We start from the raw sequence: 22,373 nt of genomic DNA, 5'->3' as shown, positions 1-22,373 counted from the left end.
CCAAACTCTAGGTTAATAATTGAATTGAAAAAAAAAAAAGAAAAAAAAAAGTTGCAAAAGTAAATAAAAAAGTGAGGACTTCTCCCAAAAGGTGAGAAGTGGGAAATGATTAGATGGAGGTTGTTTTGATTTGTAGCCTAGTTGATTTGAGCTTGTAAGTCCGTAGGGGTGTTTGAACGCCTAATGCCCTAAAGCCATCTGGTTTGGGAGTCATTGACCTAATGCTCGATCTCATGAATCACTAGAAAGCTTAAGAGATCAACACATTGCACCATGCTTTCATCTTTGATCCTAAAAAAAAAAAAAAAAAAAAAAAAAAAAAAAAAAAAAAAAAAAAAAAGGTGAAAAAAATAAACACACCTAGAACAATAAAGCTTTAATAAAAGGTCCACTTTTTGTCTTGATGATCGGTACTAGATTTGTGTGCTAGTTTGAGCGTAAGGATGTGATTAATTTTTTAGTTGGCTAAGATAGCAACATATTTGATGACGGTCTACTCAAAAAGGATTCTAGAGTTGTTTTGATTTGCATGATCATTTTCTTGATGAGTGGAGGACCATATTTGTTTGCTTAATGTTGAGATTTTGGGAGATTGCTTGGAAAGGGTTGAAAAACTGCATACTTGCATACTTGGTGCCTCTTTTGAAAGAATGAGCTTAATGTTTGTGGGTATCATTTCTGAAAACCCTCACGAGACTTCACTCGTCCACTAGGGGTAACCTAGGGGTTTAAAAGGCTTGTTGCATGTGCTAAGTGCAATCGTGTTCCCTACGAAAGTGGCGTTATCCATTTATTGCCTTCTAGTTATAGTTGTTTAGTTGTTCATTTCATTTCTTTACTTCGTAGTTCATTGCTAAGGACTAGCAATATTTAAGTTTGGGGTGGTGATCGATCGAACTTTGCTATTTCCCACCTTTGGCTTCATTTGCTTTCTTCTTGCTCCACTTTGCTCCTTTCTTTGTATAATCCCAGAATTGCTTCAATTAAGCTCTTATTTTGCTGAGTTAGCTTATTTTTGGGATAAGTGCCTGAAAATGGAAATAATACGAAATCAATCTAAAATGGTAAAGTAAGATAGATAAAGGTGCTAGAATGCCTAAGCTTAAGGGATTTAAATACGCACTTTTAAGTGCTCATCACACCCCCAAACTTAAATATTGCCAGTCCCTAGCAATGAACTAGAAAGTAAAGGAATGAAATGAACAACTATACAAGTATGAATTAAGAAAACAATAAATGGATAACGCCACTTTCGTAGGGGACACGATTGCACTTAGCACATGCAACAAGCCTTTTAAACCCCTAAGTTACCCCTAGTGAACGAGTGAAGTCTCGTGAGGGTTTCCAGAAATGGTACCCACAAACATTAAGCTCATTCTTTCTAACGAGGTACCAATATTGCAAATAAGCATTGGGAGAAAACTACCTTAAGTATGTAATGTTTCAAACATTTCTGAGCAATCTCCCAAAATTTCAACATCAAGCAAGCAAATATGGTCCTCCACACATTAAGAAAATGATCATGCAAATCAAAACAAATCTAGAATCCTTTTTGAATGGACCGGCATCAAATGTGTTGCTATCTAAGCCAACTAAAGAATTAATCACGTCCTTACCCTCAAACTAGCACGCAAATCTAGTACCGTTCATCAAGACAAAAAGTGGACCTTTTATTAAAGTTTTATTATTCTAGGTGCGCTTATTCTTTTCACTCGATTATATATATATATATATATATATATATATATATATATATTCAATTATTAACCTAGAGTTTGGGCCCTCCACCTTTCGGCACGAGAAGTTCTGTGCTTGATGAGGCTAGAATCCCGGCTACTTAGTGAAAAGGGGTTGTTATCCACCTTTATCAAGAATGAAATTTTTCAATGCACTACTAGCTCAATTGGGATATAACCAATTCAATAATCAACAAAGCATATACCCCACAAATGAATGCTAGTGTGCACCGGTGCTAGTGTAGAATCCTAGAATGAATCTCAAAGCAATCACAAAATCAAGATGATGTGGACCACAAGTGCAAGCAAGATATCAATCTTTCGAAAAATTTACTCCTAAATGGCATCCACAAGGCATACAAGGAGTATTGGACTCTCAAGTCAAGCAATTTTTAAATTTTAAGCAATATAGTCCTCAAAAGATCAAAATCATAGCTAGATATGGACTAATCATAGAAATATCCCTCAATACACAAGTCATGCTCAAAATTTTGAAATTTAAAACTAACACTGTAAAGCACCATTCCCCCCAAACTTAAATGGCACAATGTCCTTAATGTGCAAAGAGAACAAAAGAAAGAGTATACCAGTGCAACTAAGCAGGAATGATCGGGAATGAAGTATCCGAAGTGGGTGGCATGGCCCCCCTAAACATGGGATGAACTGTGGTCCTGAAAATTGGCACTTGGATAAACTTATCAGATAACAAAATTAGATAATCAGTGCACAGTGGACATGTAAGTGTAAATGGGATAAACAGATAAAGAGATGAGAGAGGTATAAGGGTGGTCCTGAAAATCGGGTAGTATTCTCTCACTAAAGTCACTGTGATGCACCTGATGGAGTCAAATATACAGATATGAGAATATAATCATATGACATCCATAGCAAAAATAGATATATATAAAACAGATATAGTGCAGGTACAGCAAAAATATCAAAGCCGACAGACCGGCTGTAAAAATAATAGTACTGTACAGTGACAAAAATAAAGTATCAATAGGAGAGAGGGATCATGAGATAGAAGGAACTGGGAACTCAGAAGGATGAGGTAGGACGGGCAGGTCGGGCTCCGTGGATATCTCTTTATAGATCTCGGAACATGGTCGTCACATCCGTGCGGAATGCAGCAAAATCAGCTCTGTGGGTTGTGAGATCAGCTCGGATGGCAACAACAGTATCCTTAAGCGTCTGCAGACGTACTCCAAAGCCTGGGGTCAGATCTGGAGCCTCATGCATAGATGAATCAGAAGAAAGCTCCTGAGTCTGCTCCTGCTCATGAATGGGCGACACAGCTGGAGAGTACTACTCTGTATCATCTGCAGGGTGCTCTAAGTCAATATCTATATGATCTACAGCTGGATGGACTAGTGCGTCATCCACTGCGGGATCTGCTGCTGCTGCCTGTGCCTCTGCCTGGGCCTCCTCCTCCTCTAACTCTGCTACAGCCACTACCGCGTGGTCCTGCAGTCTGGTAATGATAGATCGGTAGCTCTTATCCCAGTCCTTCTTTAGGAAGTGATAGGAACCTCTCTCGGGGTGCTCCCGAGGATGGATGGGGTAACGCTGATCTATCAAAATTTGGGTGATGAGGTGGCTGAAAGGAAGAGACTTAGCCCGTCCGGGCGTCTCTTTGCTGATGTACTCGTCATATAGCTTCCTCATCACGCTCCAGATGAGCGCAGGAATAGACACCCAGTGCCCAGTGTAGAAGGCATAGAGGGTTGTCAGATAATCGCCCCTCCTCTGAATCTTGTGCCCCGCCATGTAAATGTTCCGATAGAGAACGGAATCAGTGAACCAAAGGTCGTCTGGAAGGAATGTTTGAGTGGCGAAGGTCTCACCACTGGCATGATTACCTGTAAGAAAAACCGTCATGTCGGCGTAAGAAGGCCTGAATAGCCTCGGATAAGTGTCCTGAAGCTCCGGAGGACATCTGTGTGGACAGCGGCAAGAGCGGGCTAGTGAGTCCACTGTGATAGTGATCGGATGGCCATCTACAGAAGTGACCAGCTCTGCTGTGGTACGCGGGGATAGTCGAAGGTTCTGGTAAAACAACTGTACTAGCTGCGGGTAGACCGGCTCTGTGACGGGGGCAAGAATAGCGGCCAGGCCCCTCTGAGTGATATCATGGTAAGCGGATTGGGTCAGCACCGATCTAGAAAAGAAGGCCATGTCAAACACTGACTCATGGTCGACCATCATGTGCGCATATCTATGCGCGGGCTTATCACGCTCCAGATGAGCTGGCTGAGCTGGTATTGGTGAATGCTCAGCTCCGGTATGCGGTGGAGATGGTGATGGAGTGAATGCAAGATGAGCCATAGAGGTGGATGGTATATGGTCATCCTCAGCCTCATGAGATGGTGATTGAGGTGGGGTAGCCTGTGCTGGCTCCTCCCGTGCATAAAAGGGCTCTGTTGGCTCCTCTGTCCGTGGTCTAATGTGTCAGTGGGGCCCGTGTTACCTGTTGGCAACGGTCTTCCTCTTAACCATGGCCTGCAAAAAGAAAAAGAAAAACTTGCAATGGAAGTTAGTACCAGAGTAAGAAATTTAAAGCTCAATATAGAAACATGTATGTCAAATAAAAATAAACAAAACAGATATGACATAAATCTATGGAAGTGGCAGGATATGAAACATGCTAAACAATGTAAGTATGAAATGCATCCAATGTGGAATATCACAGGCATTGGGCATATATAAGATAGCATGAACATAAGATATGATGAATGAAGTGTGTGTGTGAGATCTATGAAGTTCGATCGATCATGAAAAAGAGTGAGATCGATCATAAAAGTTGGATCGATCGAAAATAAGTGAGATCGATCTCACAACTTCGATCGATCGGGGACATGAGTTCGATCAATCTCTCAAGATCAATCTGAGATACAAGTTCAATCGATTGAACTGTGCGACGATGAAAACTCAAAGGTCACAGATCTGTGACTTTGGAAGCACGGGGCCCACACGAATGTGTTCATGGGCCCATCAACACAACAAATCATCTAATCCCATCACCCAATCATGGCCCATACTCCCAAATCGAATCAAATCATCAAAAATATATACATATATATATATAGATATATAGACACAAATGCTTCAAGCTTCAACAATGGAGGATTTTGTCATGTATATAGCATGTATTCAACATATAAAGCACGTATGCACAAGATTGAAGCTTAAATCATGAGGGACATTCTCGGATCTTACCTCAAACGATGGGAAAAGTTGAGATGTGGAAGAGTGAAGATGAATCTGAGAAGGGAGAGAGAGATTGATGCTTAGATGCTCGCCGGAAAGTTCACTGGAGGTGGGAGAGGTGATGGTGATGATGCACAGTGACGACGACGAGAGAAGGGGGTTAGGGTTTGTAGAGAGGGTGAGATCGATCTAAGGTATCGATCTAGAAAACCCTCGATTCTATTTTTAAAAGCATTCTTGACAGAGTTCGATCAATCGAACTTCAACTGAGATCGATCGAACTTTGATGAACTCTCTTCGAAGTATTTTTTGATTTTTGAAATTTGCAAAATGAAAAATTAGAAATTGGAATTAAAATTAAAAATTGGAAAATAGAGTAAAATAAAATAGAATAAAATATATTTTTTTTCTATTTTCTTTTTTTTTTGGTTAAATTTAATTGAATAAATAATAATAATTAAAAACGAATTAAAATATTTTTGAAAACTTTTTGAATCATAAAATAAAATAAAATAAAATGAAAATAAAATAAAAGTGAAAATATTTTTGGATTTTTAAAATTTGAAAAGTCAAAACAAAGTCAAAATAATGAAATAAAGAACTGAGATCGATCGAAACAAGAGTTCGATCGATCAGACAGAGAGCAAAAATATGCAGGTTTTTGGCTCAGAAAATTGGCTAAGTGTTGGAACATGAAGATCGATCAAACTTGGAAGTTGGATCGATCGAAGAACTTCTTAATCGATCATGGAATGTTTCGATCGATGAGACAGAGAGGTGAAATACGCAGGTTTATGCAGGCTCAAAATTTTTCTAAGTGTTGAATCATGAGATCGATTGAACTTGAAAGTTGGATCGATCGAAGGTCTCTTGATCGATCTAAGAGTTAGTTCGAACGATGGGACAGAGAGGTGATTTGTATGCAGGTTTCTGCAGGTCGAAAAATTTTCTAAGTGTTGGATGCAGAATGGAGTTCGATCAATCGAACTCAAGTTTGAGATCGATCGAACTATGCAGAATGCTCAATAATGACATGAAAGTTCATGCAATCCTCACCAAAGTTCCTTTCAATCATATGAACCAAAAACAAGTATCTAGACTTCGCAAGAAATGAAATTTAAGATAGAAATGGGGGAGGAATAGGGTTTTGACACCCTACGAAATGTCTTTGCTAGTCTTTAACGTCTCTAGCAAGACATTGGGCTCTTTTAGCCCGGATCAAAGATCTTATAATGTATCCCCTCCTTGTTGGGGTGATAGATGCTTTGAACTCCACCCAACAAATGGTTCTTTGAAGAACTTGTTGGATTAAGCTCAAAAGAAACTTTTGGTCCCTTGTCTATGCAATCACAACCTTTGGGCTTCCATGCCCTTTCAAAGCAAGAATTTGGAACAAGATTTTGAGAATGCAAGGTTGAAGATGATCCTTTGGAAGTTTTGGTCTTACACAAAAGCTCATTTCCTTGACATTGAAGATCATGACATTTATCTACAACATCAACCTCTCCTTCATATTTGTCAAATGAATTGGGCGTGGGATTAAAGATATTCAACTTCACCTTCATGTGGCCAAATGAGATCTTCATTATCCCCGTCCTACAATTGATGTTGGAATTAGCGGTTGCCAAGAAAGGACGACCAAGGATAATGGGAATTTAGCTCTTAAGGTTGAGGACCGGTTCCTTGTCTATGACAATGAAATCAACGGGAAAGAAGAATTTATCAATCTTAATCAAAACATCCTCAATTATACCCCTAGGCTTCTTAATGGATCGGTCGGCAAGTTGCAAAACTACCGACATCGGTTTCAATTCACCTAGGCCCAATTTGACATAAACCGAGTATGGAAGAAGGTTAACACTTGCTCCTAACTCAAGAAGCGCCCGATTAATGATATGATCACCAATAATGCATGATGTAGTGGGTGAACCGGGGTCCTTAAACTTTGGAAGAGTGTTATGTTGCAAAATCGAGCTTACTTGCTCTGTCAAAACCACTTTTCTTGGTGCTTGGCTCTTGTTCTTCTGCTTTTGGGTGCACAAGTCTTTCAAGAATTTGACAAAAGCCGGAATTTGCTTGATTGCATCCAATAGTGGAAGATTAAATTTCACTTGCTTAAACATCTCCACAATTTCATTGGTTTTTGCCTTTTGCTTGTCTTTTGAAATGGACCCTTTTAAGGCATCCAGAAATTGAACCTTTGGTTCAAACACTTTTTCAAAACTTTCTTTTGAACTCTCTTCAACACAAAAAGTTTTTAAATCATTTTGTTTCAAATCATTTTTCAGCAAAACCTTTTCAACATCATTTTCAAAATTTCTTTTTCAAAACTTTCTCATTCACAAGATCATGTATATGCAATGAAAGAGGAATGGGATGTGAAACGGGACGGGTGACAACTTGAGGTTGCACCGGTTGACTCTCTTCATTGGATATTCCAACTTGATTGTCTACAATCCTACCACTCCGCAAGGTAGTCACCGCATTAACATGTTCAATGGTGTGGCCTTCTGCTGAGGAATGGGTTTCCACAACACATTGTTGCTTAGGTGGGGCATTAATAGGCATCTTTCCCTTCTCTCTTGCACTGAGAGTGCTTGTTATTTTCCCTACTTGGGTTTCTAGCTTCGCAATAGATTGAGAGTAAGAATGAAGCAATTGAGTGTTAGCCTCTAGAGTGCCTAAAGCATTCAAAACTTTTTCTTCAAAGGCGGGACTTCTAGTATTACCTTGGGAATAAGATTGGTTGGGAAAATGAGAATTAGCAAATTGATTCCCTTGTGATTGATAAGGTCTATAACCTTGGGATCCTTGGTTTTGAAGTGGAGGTGGAATGTACTTCCTTTGAAAACCGCCTTGGGAAGGGTTTGAGCCCTCTCCTTAGTTTTTCCAAGAGAAATTCGGATGATTCCTCCAACTTAGATTATAGTGAGTACCATAAGGATTGTTCCCTTGGTTCACAAAAGCTGCATTGACTTGTTCATTAGGTTTATTTTGCACTTGTCCGTGAGGACAATGAGAAGTAGAATGAAGAACACTAGAACAAGTCATACATGTTTCATTTGATGCACGATGAGAATGGTTAGGAAAGGAAGATACTTGGTTCGCCGAGTTTTGGTTAATCAAAAATTGATCAAACCTTTGAGATAAAGACTTCATTTCGGCGGCTATTTCATTTGAATGGTCGACTTGATGTAAGCCAACACTCTTCCTACCTTGTGAATTTCTACCATTCTTGGATGATAGGGTTCTATGCAAAGAATTTTCACTCATGCTCTCATAAAGACGCCACATGTCATCCTCATGCCTATCAATGTATGAGCCACCCATGGAAGCATCAACCATACCCTTATAGTTGTCCGATAAGCTTTCAAAGAAATATTGAACTAATTGCCATTTGGGCATGTCATGATGTGGACACTTCCTAAGTAATTCATTGAAGCGTTCCCATGCCTCATGAAACGTTTCTCCATCCCCATGTGAAAATTCTTGAATTGAGGTTCTCATGGCATTGGTCTTAGAAACCGGATAGTACTTCTTTAAGAATTCTTGTTCATTTCTGCCCAAGAAGTGATTGAAAAAGGCCTAAGATTGTTAAACCAATACTTTGCCTTGTCTTTTAAGGTGAATGGAAAAAGTTTGAGTCTTAAAACCTCTTCCGGCATGTCCGTATATTTTACGGTGGAACATACTTCAAGAAACTCATCCAAATGCTTGTAAGGTTCTTCACTTGGAAGTCCATGATAGTTAGGAAGCATTTGAATGGTTTATGGCTTAATTTCATAATGATGTGCTCTAAATGGAGGCAATTGGATGCATGTAGGTGCATTATACTCATTAGGCACATAATGGTCTCTTAAAGCAAGAGGTGGATTAGTTACTTGAGGTGCAACATGAACACCTTGGTTTTGAATTCCTTGATTGATGATAGGAGGTTGTAGAGCATACATTGGCCTTGACATTCTATATGGAACTTGGCCTTGTTGTTGTGGTGGTTGGTGAATGAATGGCATTGGCATGCCTAATGGTACTTGTATGTTCTCATTGTGCACATTGGAATGAAGGATACCTTGTTAGTCAATGTGACCAAGGTCCTCAACATGATCATTATTATGGTCATCCATTGATAGATTGGCTCTATTTGAACTTCCTCTTCCCCTAGGATTTCTAACGATAGATTCAAGATGCAAATCAAGAGGGACAAGAGTTGGTCTCAATGAACGACGTCCATGCATGCACAATGCAAAACACAACAAGCACAAAGAATAAAAAACACTATGCCTTCACAACAATGCAATTAGACTTCTTCGACAAACACTTAATTCATACTCCCATGCTTTAACAACAATGATGCAAGAACAATTAAAAATAAGCCTCCATGCGGGCCGACGATTTAACTAAGGGATTGAGTAAAGAAAGTCTCACAAAGGTCCTTTAGTACTTCAACTCCAAATTTAAAGCTTAGCTTAGCAAATTTTAGAATTTTTAGCTTTTTTTCCTTGCTTGCTTAGCTTGAATGTTCCTTTGCTTGCTTCCTTTCCAACAATGCACCTAATTAAGTAAGAACAACACAATAAGTAACCAAAAAGAAAAATAAAAGTAAAGTAAGGACATGATCAAAAGAGTAGTAATCCTAATCAATTCCACAAATCCGACGTTGCCAAATCAAATCAATCAAATCCCTGACAACAGCGCCAAAAACTGATGCAAGTGTACCACCCCACCACATCAAGCTTGAGAGTGTGTGGATTTTAAGGCGAGGGCTAAGAGTTTTACATTTATAAAAGCCACTACTACCTTTCACTATAAATATAGCTAGGGCGAGTAGGGATCGTCCCAAGGGATTGTGAGGATCGAGCAATGTCGTGGAATCGTAATTAGGGCTAGTAGGTCGAGTGATCAAACAATTGGTTGGTTGGTTGATTAGAGAGCAACTAAATTAAACTAAGTGATAACAAAGAATGCAATTAAGAGTAAGTAATAGAGAGAGAGAGAGAGAGATCTTGGGGTTTAGAGATCACCACCAAGCAATGCATTTCTATACCATTGACAAGTGATTAATGAGGGCAAAAGGTGTGTTGCAATATTGGTGTGTGTGTATGTTTGGTTGATTCAACAAGCAAGGATGACTAGTTAAGCATGTATTGTCTAAATATCATGTGAAATGCACAATATATCTAAGCAATGAAGCATATATTGTCTAAATAACATGTGAAAGGCACAATAGATCAAAACAAGTCATTAATCCTTTCATTAAGCTCACAATCCAAATACAATACAAGGATAGAGACATAGGTTACTTGTATTCAAAAGCTTGGATCATCAAACAACAAACATAGATTGTCCTCCCATTTAACACTACACTATAACTACACTATATCTACACTACTAGCATGAAAATAAACTAAGGGAGAGGCACAATCCATCAAAGAATAAGTATGAACCATCAAGAGAATCACAAAAGCATTCCTTTAAGCACTATGTTTTGACAATCTCCAAATCTATAGCATCAATACACATAGACATGCATCAATAACACAAAATCTAGAGACAAGCACATGAACATCTACTCTAGCATACATAGACATATGGATAAAATAAAATGATTAATTGGAAACATTAAACCACATAAATCATTGAATAAACAAAATCTATATATATCAAAGTGTCAAAATATCAATTACAACACTAATCCCTCAATAATACACAAGACTAAGATATAGAAAGCATGCTTGGGGCTAACTCTAGCCCCAAGAGGATGTCTAGCAACTCATGGTGATGTTGCTCCAACCCTCAAGGGCTAACTCCATGGTTAAAATCTGCTCCTTGTTGATGAAGAACTCCAATGGTGTCTCTAGCCTCCTCCTCCTTTAAGCTTGCTCTCCAAGAGATGATGTGAAAATGATATTGGCTCTTCCCTTGTAAAAAGCAATCCTTATCCTTATATAGGTAGGTCAAAATGACATCCAAAATGAGCTGGGGTCATGCACACAATATTCCCTAATGATTGGATAAAGGATAACTTTCAATGAGATGGAAATTTAACTTTTTGGCACTGGAGGAAGTTCGATCGATCGAACCTTGGACTTGGATCGATCGAACTGGCTGAGATCCATCGAACTTAGGCTAGATCGATCCAACTGGTTGAGCTTTTTGGGAAAAAACAAATCTGAGATATTTTGGGAGATATTTATGGGAAAAGGACAAAAGTGGTTAGTGGGTGGTACAACTGTGGATATGATCAATCATTTGAATAACGACAAAAGTGTTCGATCGATCGAAGGGTGGTGTTGGATCGATCGAACTTTTTGGACTTTATGCTTTTGGGCCAAGGCTTGGATCTATCTTGAAGTGCTGAGATCGATCATTATTCGATCGATCGAACCTTGAAGTTGGATCGATCGAACTTTGCTACTTCCCACCTTTGGCTTCATTTGCTTTCTTCTTTCTCCACTTTGCTCCTTTCTTTGTTTGATCCTAGAATTGCTTCAATTAAGCTCTTATTTGGCTGAGTTAGCTTATTTTCGGGATAAGTGCCAGAAAATGGAAATAATACGAAATCAATCTAAAACGGTAAAGTAAGATAGATAAAGGTGCTAGACTGCCTAAGCTTAAGGGGTTTAAATACGCACTTTTCAGCGCTCATCACACCAAAATTTGACGAGGCCGCTTGTATACGTCAAAATAATGTAATGAATGTGCGGTTCAAGAAAAGCCTTTTAGGTCAAATGTAAATTTATAAAAACCACTACCAACACTACTACTAAAGTAGCAAGAGTGAGTAGGGATTGTCCCAAGGGATTATACGTGTTGGAATTTAACTTCAACTCTAGCATATCACAAGATTGCAAAAGATAGAGATTGGTTGATTACTCTAGAAAGCAATTAATTAAAATGAAAGTGAAATAAAACTAATTAGAGATAGGGATTTAAGAGATATGAAGAGAGGACTTAGGGTGTTGGAATCACCACTAAGCTCGTATAATTAACCACTTGCTTTCCATTAATGGGGAATACATTGTTGTGAACAAAATGCGACTACCAATTGCAATATTAAGCATGGACCATCTAATTTATGTATGAATTGTCTACCTAAACTAAGTGTAGCATAACCCATCAATTTTAAGCATGACCCATCTAAGTAGCAACAATTGTAGCAAACATCAATCAAGAGAATCATGGAATTTGCAATAATAAGCCATGGAATATCTAAGCAAGCTTAGATTGTCTACCTACCTACAAGTATGAATTAAATTGTAGAACAACCTATCAAGCATAAGTATAAACCATCAAATTAATTGACAAACACATTCAATGAAAACCCATGTCTAGCCATCACTAAATCCTTAATTAATCACACATAGACATGCAACCAACATAGAGAATCTAGTGTAGAGATTAATTTCCAAATAATCACACATAAGACAATATGTAATCAAATAGAGAATTAATAGAAAGAATTAATCCATATGAATCATGTAAGAAATAATTCCTAATTTAATCACACATAGACATGTAAATAAACTAAAGAATTAATAGGAAGAATTAAACCATAGAAATCATAGAAATATACCAAGATTCATTAAATTCACAAGGCTAGAATACTAATCACAACAATATATATAAATCTCCAAAAATAGATATACAAGGGTTTAGATTACACAAGACTTAGGGCTCATCCAAGCCCTAAGCGTAGATCTAGCCAATCATGGAGGAGGTGGATGTGGTCATGGAATTAAGCTCCAAATATGGCTTCATCTTCTTCTTCCTCTTCTTCTTCTTCTTCTTCTTCTTCTTTCTCTTCTTCTTCTTCTTCTTTGAAGCTCTAGAGATGGAGAGAGAGAATGGTCTAGAGATGGATCTTGAGATGTGCCTCCACTTCCCCCTTTTGTTCTAACCCTAATCTTTAACTTTGCTAGAGAGAGAAAAAAAAAAATACAATGTAAAAAATAAAAAAGATAAAAAGCTCCTTTACAAATGGGTCACTTCCCTTTATATAGAAGGTCTTTTTCTTAGTCATTAAGTCAGTAATATAGGCCCAAAAATATCTAATCCCGTGCTATGTGATAGGTGGACTTTTGGGCGCACACGGAATAAGACAGCTCACTGCCAGCAAAAGTTCGATCGATCCAACTTTGATTTTCGATCGATCCAACTTTTCTCAGAAAGTTGGATGGATCCAACTTGGTAGATTTTTAGCATCAGCCTCTTTTTGCTCCAAATCATCCTCTTTTTGCTCCGGATCATCACTAAGACTTAGTTTGACTCCAAAATGGCCTTAAGAAACCATTTTTAGCCCATTTTAACATTATTGACCTAAAATAGACAAAAACACAAATAAATACTAAAACGGGAAAATAAGATAGATAAATGTCCTAGAACACTCAAGCTTAAGGGGTTTAAAAGTGTACTTTTCAACGCTCATCAAATACCGAGACTATCCTTTTAAAATTAGTGGTATTACACCATACACCAAAGTAGACACTAGTTTTCACAACCAATACACATACACTAGTACACCATAATGCATCCACGCACTCCACCTATCCTAAGCAACCACGCTTGGACCCAAAAAGCGCTTAATAGCTTAATCAACCGTAGGGTGAGCGATCATGCCTCACTACCATTTACAATAAGTGTCAATACACTAAATATAATGAATTTTTGCAACAATTAGAATAGGTTGGGCAACACAGAATTCCAAGTTACTGCCTTAGAACTGTAATCCGCTGGATCTACGGTCTGAGGGGTAACATAAGAAATTCCTTTTGAGATTAATTCACCAGCGCCTCATACAGTCTTCTTTCACTGTGGTACTCATGTTCATAGCTTTGCATAATCAAAAACAACATGAGTATATCACAAAGTTCAGTCAAAGTTCTTGGTTCAGAAAATAACAGCTTCAACACAAAAAGCTTTGGCATAAGATAGCTTCAGCATAGATAGCTACAGCACAGAAAGCTTCAGGAAATAATAGCCTCAATACAGAATAGCCTCAGCACAGATTAACTTCAGTACAAAATAGCTTCGGCACAGAATACTCAAAACCAAACCATGCCATATCTTAGTCACAAACTGAACTTTATCAATCTTGATTCATCAAAATATACTAGCTAGCGGCATAGATCATCATGAAATAGCTAAGTATAATCCAATAGCACTTGAATCCAAGATTTCTTCAGAAAAACAAGCTTAACTAGTGACCACACCATCCAAGTTCATTTTCAACATATTCTTAAAACACACATAGTCTGAACAAGTGTAAAAAGATGAATTATACCTGTGTCAACCTTCAAAATCGATCACAGCAGCTTGAAGCATCAAGTTACTACTCAATACATCCCTCGTATCAGCAACTTTGACATCAGCCTCAACTCAGCAATCAGTACACACCTCAAAGTGGATTCAATGAGTTTTTCTTGTATAGATCATCATCAAATAGTAGAGAAAAACTTTCTTGACATAGTATACTTTAGGTTTCTCAGCAGCAGCTCAATGTGTAACGTAATTCAAGAGGCTTAAACCCTAAGGAGCCTTATAGCAGCATATTTATAGTGATACTGAATTACACAAGGCCTCACATTCCACGGATATACAACTGTCACCACTAGCCAATGATTGAGAGAGCACATTTCAGATATTTTCAGAGCAATAGACCAATACAGACCTGCCACCTCAGCTAATTTTGTCACTATTCTTCCAGCTACAGCAGGTTACAAGTTTGAGTACTGAATTCCATTTCTATCCAAATTTAGCCTCTAAGTATGATATATTCTTGCATATACCAGCTCTCTAGGACCACTGAGACGTATCACATTCTTCTCTAGGACCGCTGAGACGTCTCACATTCTTGAGCATAGCTAGAAAAGACTGTACTGCCCTCAAAACAGATTTAACACTACTCAGCCCTATGATAGAGTCGAAGATGTATTCCTCACAATGCAGGTTCAATTTCAGTGCAACGCAGGTACCTGAGCATACGTATAGTGCTGAACCTTCACTATCCGAGGCTGAGCACCTGTAGTTGTTGAACCTTCACTGTCTAAGGCTGAACACCTATAGCTGCTGAACCTTCAATGTCCGAGGCTGAGAACCTATAGCTGCTAAACGTCTGAGGCTGAAGTATTGCAATACTTTTTGACATTAAAAGGCAAACATTCCTTAAGGTAACTTAGGACCAATAATCTCTCCCTTTTGCCTTTAATGACAAAAACCAAATAATCTTGAAAAAACTTTTAAAGATAAAGGTTCAGTAAGTAAAACAACCCAAATGTAAAGGAATAGCTTGAAACTATCCTTATTTCAGTCCATTTCTCCCCTTTTTTAACATTAAAGGTCAGAAGGTGAGTAGGACCAATAATATAAGTTCAAGATAGAGGAGGAACAACCCTGAGAAGAGCTCGAAGTGTTGAGAATCTCTGAGGAAGAAGAGGTTTGGTTATGATGTTTGCAAGTTAATCTTCAGTAGGCAAATAGGTAATATCAATAAGACCTTTTTGAACTTTATCTCTGAGAAAGTGATACCTGATATCAATGTGTTTACTCTTCCAATGCAGTATGGGATTCTTACTGATAGCAATAGCACTTTGATTATCACAGAAAAGTTTAGGAGGTCTTGAGAATTAAATGCCAAGATCTGAGAGAGTAGTTTTCATCCAAAGTAATTATAAACTAGCTTGTGAGGCAACTATATACTCAGCTTCAGAAGTTGAAAGAGATATAGTGTCTTATTTTTTACTCAATCACGAGACCATATTTGAAACCAGAGTGTAGCAACAACCCGAGGTACTTTTTCTGTCAGGTAAAGATCCACCCCAATCAGCATCTGAGAAGGTTGCAATAGACATTGAGGATGAGTAAATGTAGAATAGACCATATGAAATGGTGCCTTTGACAAATTTGAAGATTCTTTTGGTAGCTTGAAGATGAGAAACCTTTGGATTACTTTTAAATCTGGCCACTAAACCCACTAAATACATTATATCAGGCCTTGAAGCAGTAAGATACAGCAAACTACCAATGATTGACCTGTAAAGTGTTAAAGGAACAACTTCAATGTTGCACTCCAGTGAGAGTTTGGTATTAGGACATAGTGGTGTTGAGATAGCCTTACAATCATCTATTTTGAACTTTTTAAGTAGCTCCAAGGCATACTGTTGCTGAGAGATGAAGATTCCAGAGGAAGTTTGTGTAATTTGCAGGCCTAAAAAGTATCTGAGAGTCCCCAAGAGTGACATTTCAAACCTTGTCTTTATGAGATTGGCAAATTCTGAAGCTAATGAGGTATCCAAGCCACAAAACATGATATCATTAACATAAATTTGCAGAATTAGAACTGTTCTTAATGAGTTTTTACATAAAGAGTATTATCAACATTGCCTCTGTGAAATCCTTGTTCAACTAAGAATTGATGCAGCTTCTCATACCAGGCTTTGGGGGCTTGCTTGAGACCATATAAGGCCTTACTTAGTTTGAACACATGAGAAGGATACTTCAAATCTTCAAAACCTTTAGGCTATTTCAGGTAAACTTCTTCATTTAAGTCTTCATTTAGGAAAGCTGACTTAACATCCATTTGATATACTTTGACTTGTTTGTGACAAGCAAAAGACAGAAGCATTCTAATGGATTCCATTCTAGCAACTAGAGCAAAAGTTTGATCATAATCAATTCCATCTTGCTGAGCATAACCTTTACACACCAATCTTGCCTTATTTCTTATTCCTAATCCCTTCTCATTCATCTTGTTTCTTTAAATCCACTTTGAACCTATCACATTCTTGTTTTCAGGTCTGGGAACAAGTGTCCAGGTATCATTATTGTGAATTTAATCAAGTTCCTCTTGCATTACAGCTAACTAATCTTTACTTTTATGGATGGCAGCATAACAAAGTGACTGTATTCTTGACTATCTTTAGCTTCTAAATCTTTCAGCTTCTTTTTGTTTCTCATTTGAACTCCGGCTTGAGATGAACCAATGATGTTCTCAGCTTAAACCTGCTTCTGCAGCACTGGATAGGTGATTTCTTTTGGGTTTTCAGGTTCAAAAACTGAGGTACTGGCTTCATTTGAACCAGATGTGTTGTAACTGTCTTCAATAAGTGTTGATTGAGGATTCTCATCAAATTTCACATTAATTGACTCAATCACCTTCGAAGACCTGAGATTGTAGCATCTATAAGCCTTGTTTTTTATAGAATATCCCAAGAATATGCCTTCGTCAACCTTTAAATCAAGCTTTCCCAAACTATCAGTGTGGCTTAGTATATAACACTTGCTGCCGAACACCTTGAAGTAGTGAACAGTTGTAGGTCTTCCATACCATAATTCATAGGTGTTTTGATTGAATTAGGTCTGAGAAGAACCCTATTTATGATGTGCACAATAGTATTCACAGCTTCAGCCCAAAAACCCTTTGCCAAACCTTTTTCAAGCAACATTATTCGCCCCATTTCTTGAATTGTCTATTTTTTCTCTCCACGACTCCATTTTGTTGAGGTGTAGCTACAACAGAGAATTCTTTCTTAATCCCTTTGTCATCACAATAATGTTCAAATTCTTTCATGGTGAACTCTAAACCAAAATCAGACCTGAGCTTCTTTATAGTATAGCTTCTTTCATTTTCAACAAGATTGATAAACTTAATGAAGTGTGTAATAGCTTTAGACTTTTCTTTCAAGAAGTAAACCCACACCATTCTACTGAAATCATCAATGAGCAGTATGAAATACTTACTACCACCAACACTTGTGGTTCTGGTAGGGCCACAAAGATCCATATGTATCAAGTCAAGAGCCTTAGAGGTATTGATTTCCTTGGAAGGGAATGACACTTTGGTTTGTTTCCTTGTTGACATGCTCTACAAAGGTGATCATCCTCAAAACTGATGTTAGGCAGTCCTTTAACAGCTTTCAGTTTTAAAATCTTGGACATATTTCTTGAATGAAGATGACCTAACCTCTTGTGCCACAACTTTGCTTCATCACAGGTTGTTAAATTACATTGAGAGACCTGACTTGCTTCAGTGACTATGTACACATTTTCTGAAGATCTATTAGCTGAGAATAAAACTTGTTTTGATTCAAGATTAATCACATTACATCTTTCTTTATTGAAGCAAGCTTTCCTTCCCACTGTCACACAATTGACTTAATGCTAAGGAGATTATGTTTGAGTCCTTCAACCAATAGAACTTCTTGAATTTCTGGCAATTCTTCAGACTTACTCACAGTACTAATTCCAACAATCTTAGTCCTTTGATTATCTCCAAAGATAACATTTCCACCATCAAATTGCTTTAAAGAATTAAATTTGGAACCATCACCTGTCATGTATCTTGAGCAGCCACTATCAACATAGCATTTGTCCTGAATATTACAAGCTTTAAAGGCTGTATACACAAGAAGACTCACAGAGTTCAGCTTCTTAGGAATCCACATCATTTTCGTCTTCACCAATGATCCTTTGTCCTTGACCTTCTAAGCCGAAGCTAAGTCTGACTTCTTAACATACATTCTAGTTATCTTGAAGTTCCTTATAGCCGAGGTAACAAAGTCTCTCCTGTTAAAGTTTAGAGCACTGCAGGTGTTATTCAGTAACTCACCCTTGAACCTTGGAGGTTTTATGATAGGAAACCGTGTATACACTTCACCAGATATGGCTTTGACAAATACAAAGTGAGTTTGATTGACCTTCGTGGCTGAATCACACATATAGCCAATTCCAATCTTCCCAATTTGCTTTGTGAATTGCTTCTGGATCTCAACTATCTTTAGGGATCTTTTTTCAAGAATGAGAGACAGTTCTTCTTTACACTTCTTGGTAGACCACTGAGTGTTGACTTGAGATTTCAATAGGCTTTGAAAAATAAGAGAAACTGAACATAGCATTGAAAGTTTAAGTTTAAGATGTTTAGTAAGAATTTGTTTGGACTCTAACAATTTTGAATTGAGTCTTTTTATCTGGGACTTTTGTTGATTACACTTCACTATAAGCCTTTCACATTCTTCAAGAATTTCCTTAATCTCAATGTCACTATCTTCTTCAACTTGAACTGAAGTTTGTGGTGCTTCGAGAATTGCCATAAAGAGACCTTTATCTTCTTGTGTCTCCTCGAATTTATCTTCTTCAGGAGCTGTATCCCAATCTGATAAGTGCTTTTTTACTAAACCTTCCTTTATAGTTACCTCCCTCATTCTTCTTCTGACTTTGCCCCTTTGAGTTCAAACATTTGATACAACAGAACCAGGTTTACCACAACCATAACAGGTTACATTTTGTAGCTGATTCTTCTTTTTAAACCTAAACTTCCTGAATTTCTTAACAAGGTAGACTACCTCATCTTCCTCATGATCATCTTCAGACTTTGTTTCAGTTTCTTCAACAACTTCCTTTGCTTTAAGAGCAGCTTCTCTTCTATGAACAACTGGAACACCAATTCTCATTTCATAAGCAGTGAGAGAGGCCTGAAGCTCGTTAATCTTCATTCTAGAAAGATATTTGTCTTCAAGAATTGTCACTTTAGGATTGAATCTAGAAGTGAGTGACCTCAGTATCTTCTTACAAACATTAACATCCTTAATATCTTCACCAAGAGCTCTCATATTACTGACAAGGTCATTGATCCTGAACATGTACTCAGTAACAGTTTCTCTTTCTTCCATCTTACAAACCTTATACTGAACTTTGAATAGCTGTATCTTATTCTCCTTAATAACCTTATTTCCTACATGAGCTATCTGAAGAGAATCCCATATTTCCTTGGCTGTTTTACAATTTTTAACTCTGGTAAACTCTTGTTGCCTCAAGGCACAGAAGAAAACATGTTTGGCCTTGCCATCATTAGCCACAGCTAATTTATCTTCAACAGAAGGGTTATCAGGATTAAGAATCAAAACACCATGTACGGTAGCATGCCAAACATCATTGGACTGAGACATTAAGAAGGCTTCCATTCTAGTTTTCCAAGAATTATAGTTTGAACCTTCAAACCCTGGAGCTTTGTTGATAACTTGACCTTCCTCCATTGTTGGGATCAGCTGCAGGCTTATTAGAACCTCACAATGCAGACTAAAGCTCTGATACCAATTGTTGTACTAAGAGGGGGTGAATTGGTTAAAACTTTGCTTTCAAAATTTTCTCGCACACTAAGCTAGCAATCAAAGAATAGATAACACAAGATTTATAAGGAAACCTTCTTAATTAGGGAAAACCTTGGTTCTTGGCCTCAGCTAATCAACAATCCACTAGTTGTATGTATCTTGTTACACACTCAGCTGTCTCATTCTTTACACACACCCATGTACCAAAGTAGACACTAGTTTTCACAACCAATACACACACACACACTAGTATACCATAGTGCATCCACGCACTCCCCCTGTCCTAAGCAACCACGCTTGGACCCAAAAAGCTCTCAATAGCTTAATCAACCATGGGGTGAGGGATCATGCCTCACTACCATTTACAGTAAGTGTTAACACACTAAATACAATGAATTTTTGCAACAATTAGAATAGACTGGGCAACACAGAATTCCAAGTTACTGCCTCAGAACTACAATCCGCTGCATCTATGGTTTAAAGGGTAAAATAGGAAATTCCTTTTAAGATCAATTCACCAGCGCCTCATATAATCTTCTTTCATTGTTGTACTCATGTTCATAGCTTTGCATAATCAAACACAGCATGAGTATATCACAAAGTTCAGTCAAAGTTCTTGGTTTAGAAAATAACAGCTTCAGCATAAAAAACTTTGGCATAAGATAGCTTTGGCATAGATAGCTTCAGCACAGAAAGCTTCAGCAAAGAATAGCCTCAATACAGAATAGCCTCAACATAAATTAACTTCAGTACCGAATAGCTTCGGCATAGAATACTTAAAACCAAATCATGCCATATCTTTGTCACAAACTCAACTTTATCAATCTTGATTCATCAAAATATACTAGCTAACAACATTAATCATCATGAAATAGCTAATTATAGTCAAATAGCACTTGAATCCAAGATTTCTTCAGAAAAACAAGCTTCACTAGTGACCACACCGTCTAAGTTCATTTTCAGCATATTCTTAACACACACACATAGTCTGAACAAGTGTAAAAAGATAAATTATACATGTGTCAACCTTCAAAATCGATCACAGCAGCTTGAAGCACTAAGTCACTACTCAATACATCCCTCGTATCAGCAACTTTGATATCAGGCTTATCTCAGTAATTAGTACAAACCTCATAGTGGATTTAATGAGGTTTTCTTGCATAGATCATCATCAAATAGCAAAGAAAATCTTTCTTGACATAGTATACTTGAGGTTTCTCAGTAGCAGCTCAATGTGCAATGTAATTCAAGAGGCTTAAACCCTAAGGAGCCTTATAACAGTATATTTATTGTGATACTGAATCACACAAAGCCTCACACTCCACGGATATACACCTGTCACCACTAGCCAATGATTGAGAGAGCACATTTCAAATATTTTCAGAGCAATGGACCAATGCAGACCTGCCACCTCAGCTAATTTTGTCACTATTCTTCCAGCTACAGTAGGTTACAAGTTTGAGTACTAGATTCCATTTCTGTCCAAACTTAGCCACTAAGTATGAAATATTCTTACATATACCAGCTCTCTAGGACCACTGAGATGTGTCACATTCTTCTCTAGGACCACTGAGACATGTCACATTCTTCTCTAGGACCACTGAGACATGTCACATTCTTGAGTATAGCTGGAAAAGACCGTACTGCCCTCAAAACAGATTTAATACTACTCAGCACTGTGATAGAGCCGAGGTTGTATTCCTCACAATGCAGGTTCAATTTCAATGCAACGCAGGTACTTGAGCATACGTATAGTGTTGAACCTTCACTGTCCGAGGCTGAGCACTTGTAGCTGCTGAACCTTCACTGTCCGAGGCTGAACACCTGTAGCTGCTGAACCTTCACTGTCCGAGGCTGAGCACCTGCAGCTACTGAACGTCCGAGGCTAAAGCATTGCAATACTTTTTGACATTAAAAGGCAAATATTCCTTAAGGTAACTTAGTACCAACAATAGACTTCTTAGATCCATAGGATAATGACACGTGTCCTCTTCTGATAGGGATAAAATCATAACTGGACCGGGCCAGTTATATTATGATAATTATCCTTAAAAAATAATTATTCCAAATATATTTCATTAGAAATAATTATCTTTTCCTTTAATCATCTAGGTTGGACTAATTAAATAATTTAAGTCGACCAAGCTTGGGCTAATTAAATAACTTAATTAAACATTAGACCTATATTTAATGGGTCAATTTGTCAAAATCAAAGCCCACTAAAATTTTAGTGTCTACAAATTGGCCCCACTTTGAGTCCCATGTTTGACAGGACTTGTCTCCTTTTTCAAGTGTGACTTGAAGTATCCAACTTGGTCTTTGAATTGTA

The 22,373-nt window shown here is 37.8% G+C and overlaps 1 pseudogene; it reads left to right on the top strand.

Moving 5' to 3' along the window:
• Positions 1 to 8,346: 8,346 nt before the first annotated feature.
• On the top strand, positions 8,347 to 8,445 carry LOC132283030 (small nucleolar RNA R71; annotated as a pseudogene).
• Positions 8,446 to 22,373: the final 13,928 nt, after the last annotated feature.

This window comes from Cornus florida, unplaced genomic scaffold (genome assembly GCF_030987335.1).
Source record: "Cornus florida cultivar Cherokee Brave unplaced genomic scaffold, ASM3098733v1 CherokeeBrave_3.0.0_Hap2_Chr01, whole genome shotgun sequence".
NCBI lineage: Eukaryota > Viridiplantae > Streptophyta > Magnoliopsida > Cornales > Cornaceae > Cornus > Cornus florida.
This window is presented reverse-complemented; position numbering and strand designations above follow the sequence as displayed.